A 6545-nucleotide genomic window follows, 5' to 3' on the forward strand; every position below is an offset into this window, starting at 1 on the left:
GCTATTGTTCATCTAAATTTTAGAACCAGTCTCTTGATATCCATAAAGTAGCTTGCTGGAAGTTTGATTGGAATGGTATTGAATCTGTAGATCATGTTGAGAAGAACTGACATCTTGATAATATTGAGTCTTCCTATCCATAAACATGGAATATCTTTCCATTTATTTAGTTCCTCTTTGGTTTCATTCATCAGAGTTTTGTAGTTTTCCCCCTGTATATAGTGTACATATTTAATTAGATTTATACCTAAGCATTTTATTTTGGAGGGGTGCTATTGTAAATGGTACTGCATTTTTAATTTCAAATTCTACTTGTTCAATGTTACTATATAGGAAAGCAATTGACTTTATATTAATCTTGTATCCTTCAATCTTGCCATATTTGCTTATTTGTTCCAGAAGGTTTTTGTTGCTGTTGTTGATTCTTTTGGATTTTCTACGTGAATGATCATGTCATTTGTGAACAAAGACAGTTTTATGTCTTCTTTCCCAATCTATATACCTTTTAGTTTCTTTTTTTGCCTTGTTAGCAAAGACTTCCAGTTCATTGTTGAAAAGGAGTGATGAGAGGGGACATCCTTACATTATACCTGATTCTTAGTGAGAAAGTTTCTAGTTTCTTATGCTTAAATATGATGTTAGCTGTAGGTTTTTATAGATAGTTTATCAAGTTGAGAAAGTCTCCTCTATTCCTAGTTTACTGGGAGTTTTTGTTATGAATAGGTGTTGGATTTTGTCAAATGCTTTTCTGCATCTATTGATATTATCATCTGATTTTGCTTTAGTCTGTTGATGTGACGGATCATTCTAAATGATTTTCGAATGTTGAACCAGCCTTGCGTATGATTTAATTCCATTTGGTTGTCATGTATAATTCTTTTTATACCTTTTGGATTCAATTTACTAAAATTTTGTTGAGCATTTTTGCATATATGCTTATGAGAGATATTGCTCTGTAGTTTTCTTTTCTTGGTATGTATTTGTCTGTTTTTGGTATGAGGGTAATGCTGGCCTCATAGAATAAGTTAGGAAGTATTCCTTCTGCTTCTATCCTCTAACAGAGATTGTAGAGAATTGGTATACTTTCTTCCTTCATGTTCAGTAGAATTCACCAGTGAACCCAGCTAGACCTGGTGCTTTCTGTTTTGGAAGGTTATTAATTATTGATTTAATTTCTTTAATAGATATAGGCCTATTCAGATCATCTGTGTCTTCTTGTGTGGGTTTTGGCAGCTTGTGTTGTTGAAGTAATTGGTCGATTTTATGTACATCAGTTTTGTGGGCATAGAGTTGCTTATTACCATTTTTTAAAAAATTTCTGTGACATGCTTGTGTGTTTTATCCATTTTCTGTGTTTTCTTCTCTATTAGTGATTTTCAGTCATTCTTTACATATTTTGAATACTTATGTTTGTCAGTTATATGTGCTGCAAATACCTTTAGTATAATTTTATGTATTCTTGATGTAATAAACTTTCCATCACTATATAGTGACTCACTTTAGTGCTAATAATGATAGACTTTAACTCTATTTTGTCTGATGTTTTGTTTTTGTTCTTTTGTCCATCATGTATTTGTCTAGGGTGCCTTTTTACATGCATTTGTTTTCAAAATTTCCATGTCTTTTTGAGCTAGGAGTGTTTCTCATAAATAGTGTATATCTGGAATGGTTTTGTTTTGTTTTTCTTTCTGGTCTCATAATCTCTGTTTTTTAAAGGACAGATTTAAGCCTTTCATAGTCATTATAATTATCGGTACCACTGGGCTTGTTTCTATCATATTATTTTTGTCCTCTCTCCATTTTTCTATGCATTTTTCTCCTTTTATTTTTTGGCTGTGCTGTGCAGATTGTGGGATCTTAGTTCCCCAGCCAGGGACTGAACCCCGGGTCCTTGGCAGTGAAAGCGTGAAGTCCCAACCACTGGACTGCGAAGGAATTCCCTCTAGGCATTTTTCTTCTTTTGATTTTTTTTTGATTGATTGTAGTTTTTTCACAATTTTATTCTTTGTTTTGTACTATTCTTAATGGTTACTCTTAAGCCACAACCCTCCAAAAAAAGCCTCAAAATCTTCAAATATTTTCCTTATTTATCATGCTATTTTAGTTCTGCCCTATTTTTAAACAACTGCCACATATCTGATGTTCTTATCATATTTGTTTATTTGGATTAAGTAACACATCTTCCATTTTGTTTGCTCACCATTTGCTCTTTCCTCTTAGATCTGTTGCCCTGGGATCATTACTTCGTTTCTTTTTTTTTAACATATTTATTGGAGTATAATTGCTTTATAATGGTGTGTTAGTTTCTGCTTTATAACAAAGTGAATCAGTTATACATATGTTCCCATATCTCTTCCCTCTTGCGTCTCCCTCCCTCCCACCCTCCCTATCCCACCCCTCTAGGCGGTCACAAAGCACCGAGCTGATCTCCCTGTGCTATGCAGCTGCTTCCCACTAGCTATCTACCTTACGTTTGTTAGTGTATATATGTCCATGCCTCTCTCTCGCTTTGTCACAGCTTACCCTTCCCCCTCCCCATATACTCAAGTCCATTCTCTAGTAGGTCTGTGTCTTTATTCCTGTATTACCCCAATCATTACTTCTTGAATTACATCCTTCAGAAGTTCCTTTAGTGAAGGTTTAGTGATGGTCTGAGTTTGCCTTTACTTTCTCTCTTTCTTAAAAGATTGCTTTGTTTGATTGAAAATACTAGTCTGATGGTCATTTTCTCTCAATGTTTCCACCTACTCATTTCTGATTTTCATGTTGGTCAGAAGACTGCTCTCCTGTCTGACCAGCTGTCCTTTGTAGGTGATCTGTCTTTTTGCTGCAACTGCTTTTTTTTCTAATTAACCTTTTTATTTTGAGATAATTGTAGATTCATATGTAGCTGAGTACCCTTAACCTGGCATACTGTTTACCTAGTTTCCCTTAACATCTTGCAAAACTACAGTGTAGTATCACTCTTCTTTGTAATTTTATTCTGCACTTATTTAAACATTTCAAACCTGGTAATTCTACATTCTGTACTGGACAATTCCAACATCTATAGTCCTTGAAGACCTCTGACTTTCACTCATTGCAGCTGACCCTAATGTGCTTTGGGACATTTTAATGTGAGCTCATTACTGAATCATATTATGTGAGAATCCTGCCAGCCTAAACTGGGGTGGTTTCTTCCAGAGATATTTGTGTCTGTTTTGCTGGTCTGTTTTTGATGCCACCGACCCAGGACCATTTTGAGACCCTTAGAGGCCTGGCTTGGTAAAGGAATAACAGGCTTATTTCCTCCCATTCCGCATCCTTTGGCAGTCCTGTCGTGGTCCTTTGGCCTTGAGGCAACTCTACGTCTCCTCAGCTCTCACTGCTTACTGCATTCAGTGGCTGCCCTGCTTAAGGTTTATTTGTTTGTTAGTGGGGCTTGTGAGCACAGCAGTATATCACAAATTAGGTCCTATCGAAGATCCAGCTGCTTTGTTGCAGAAGGTCAATAAAACTCTTAGCCTACCATATTGCTGGAAGCAGAAGTTCTGGAGAAAAGGTGACAGTGGTTATTGATCTTTGGAATGAGTACTGAATAAAATTGTATTGTCTTTGTAGTGTTCGTCTTGGATTGTTGCCAGTATCCCCTCTTGACCCCACCCCGCCACCCTTACAGGACTGAAGCACTCATTTCCCAAGCTGCTGGGCACCACTATCCTCTATGACTTGCCCTTGTCTGAAGAGGACTGTCGTGCCCAAGGGTCAATCTGCATCCAGTGACTATTGATGTATCTGTGTGTGCCCAGTTCAGGACACCTTTCAGGGACCATCCTAGCTGAAAGTCCCCTGTGGAGATGGTTGAGACCTTTATTGTGACTGTATCATGTTCTCTGCAAATCTTGCTTTTGTCACTTCCCCACAGGTATCGATGATCTTATGGGCACTGCCCCCCCCAATAAACTTCTTGCATGCAAATTGGCATCAGAGTCTGCTTTCCTGGAGGACATTGAGCTAAAACAGTCTCATTTTCAAAAATTTTTAGAACTTACATGGCCCCGTAGAGTACATACTTAAAATATCTGTACCGTGTCATGAATTTTAGTCCTGGGAGACATTTAGAAATAATCTAGTTTTACATCATTCTAAAATAAAAAAATTGAGACCCAGAGTTGAAATATCTCATAAAAGGTCGTTAACTCACTTTGTGGTCTCCCGTTGTCTCCAAACAAAGGGGACTGAACTCTGATCTTTACTCTTTAAGTTCTATTATTCAAGTGATCTATGGTTCTGAGCTTTGAGACCAAGACATTTACTAGCCTTTAGTGTTGTGTTCCTTCTTTGCCTCTTTGTGTATTTTTTTGTTCTTTCCTTGGATACTCCTAGCAAATTTCTTCAAATAGTCTTGAACGTGGCCATAAATTAGAGTATACAAAAGGTAGCCAAAGGTGTTATAACAAAGAAATTTGATCTATTTTGCTTACTTGTGTCCTGCAACACCCTCCTAACTATTGGGCATGGATGTAGGTGCAGGGCCAGCTTCATGGGCGTGTGACTGGTCCCAAATTCAGAGGGTCCCAGCTATTGATTTCATGCTTAGTGGATGCCTTGAAATTCATAATCATTTTTTAACCAGGAGTGCCACATTTTAATTTTTCAATGGGCCTCACAAATAATATAGCTGGTCCTGGGTAGACAATTTGGTATAGAAGGAGGAACATGGCCTTTAGATGTCTGAAAGATGTGGGATTGAATCATGCCTCTGTCCTCTATGTTTTATGGCCTTGGGCAAAATTCTTAAACCCTCTGGATCTTTTTCCTCATTGAGAAAATATTGATGACAGGGCCTATAAGTATTTGAAATTTGCTAGTTAAAAAACTAATTAACAGGGCTTCCCTGGTGGCGCAGTGGTTGGGAGTCCGCCTGCCGATGCAGGGAACGCGGGTTTGTGCCCCGGTCTGGGAGGATCCCACATGCTGTGGGGCGGCTGGGCCCGTGAGCCATGGCCACTGAGCCTGCGTGTCCGGAGCCTGTGCTCTGCAACGGGAGAGGCCACAACAGTGAGAGGCGCGCATAATGCAAAAAACAAACAAAAACAAAACTAATTAACAAACACTACTACAGTAGCTGTCATGTGAAAAAGTTAGAATTAGTGAAGTTAAGCCAGTGCGTTCTGGAGTCAGATTTCCTGGGTTCATATCTGAGCTTTGTGATTTACCAATGTTGATACCTTGGGTAAGTTCCCTAAACATTCTTTGTGTCCCATCTGAAAATCATAGGATATGTGTGAGTGTTACATGAGTTAATTGTAACTTCTCCATGGCATGGTACCTGGTATATGGTATTCATTCAAATGTTAACTGTTCTTGGTTTTAGAAAAGATACCCAAACGCTTCTAAAACATGCATGCTATGAGAGAAAAATAATCAAAAGGGTCCTTTGTAGGGAATCCTTCTTTGCCTCTTTGTGTATTTTTTTGTTCTTTCCTTGGATACTCCTAGCAAATTTCTTCAAATAGTCTTGAACGTGGCCATAAATTAGAGTATACAAAAGGTAGCCAAAGGTGTTATAACAAAGAAATTTGATCTATTTTGCTTACTTGTGTCCTGCAACACCCTCCTAACTATTGGGCATGGATGTAGGTGCAGGGCCAGCTTCATGGGCGTGTGACTGGTCCCAAATTCAGAGGGTCCCAGCTATTGATTTCATGCTTAGTGGATGCCTTGAAATTCATAATCATTTTTTAACCAGGAGTGCCACATTTTAATTTTTCAATGGGCCTCACAAATAATATAGCTGGTCCTGGGTAGACAATTTGGTATAGAAGGAGGAACATGGCCTTTAGATGTCTGAAAGATGTGGGATTGAATCATGCCTCTGTCCTCTATGTTTTATGGCCTTGGGCAAAATTCTTAAACCCTCTGGATCTTTTTCCTCATTGAGAAAATATTGATGACAGGGCCTATAAGTATTTGAAATTTGCTAGTTAAAAAACTAATTAACAGGGCTTCCCTGGTGGCGCAGTGGTTGGGAGTCCGCCTGCCGATGCAGGGAACGCGGGTTTGTGCCCCGGTCTGGGAGGATCCCACATGCTGTGGGGCGGCTGGGCCCGTGAGCCATGGCCACTGAGCCTGCGTGTCCGGAGCCTGTGCTCTGCAACGGGAGAGGCCACAACAGTGAGAGGCGCGCATAATGCAAAAAACAAACAAAAACAAAACTAATTAACAAACACTACTACAGTAGCTGTCATGTGAAAAAGTTAGAATTAGTGAAGTTAAGCCAGTGCGTTCTGGAGTCAGATTTCCTGGGTTCATATCTGAGCTTTGTGATTTACCAATGTTGATACCTTGGGTAAGTTCCCTAAACATTCTTTGTGTCCCATCTGAAAATCATAGGATATGTGTGAGTGTTACATGAGTTAATTGTAACTTCTCCATGGCATGGTACCTGGTATATGGTATTCATTCAAATGTTAACTGTTCTTGGTTTTAGAAAAGATACCCAAACGCTTCTAAAACATGCATGCTATGAGAGAAAAATAATCAAAAGGGTCCTTTGTAGGGAA

The 6545-nt window shown here is 38.8% G+C and overlaps 1 protein-coding gene across 1 annotated transcript in view; it reads left to right on the forward strand.

The window, feature by feature from the left end:
- Nucleotides 1-6545, forward strand: part of PDE4B (phosphodiesterase 4B) — a 494025-nt gene that overhangs the window by 49652 nt on the left and 437828 nt on the right. The gene's annotated exons all lie outside the window — the stretch shown is intronic.

Source organism: Lipotes vexillifer, unplaced genomic scaffold (assembly GCF_000442215.2).
Source record: "Lipotes vexillifer unplaced genomic scaffold, Lipotes_vexillifer_v1.1 scaffold134, whole genome shotgun sequence".
NCBI classification, from domain to species: Eukaryota; Metazoa; Chordata; class Mammalia; order Artiodactyla; family Lipotidae; genus Lipotes; species Lipotes vexillifer.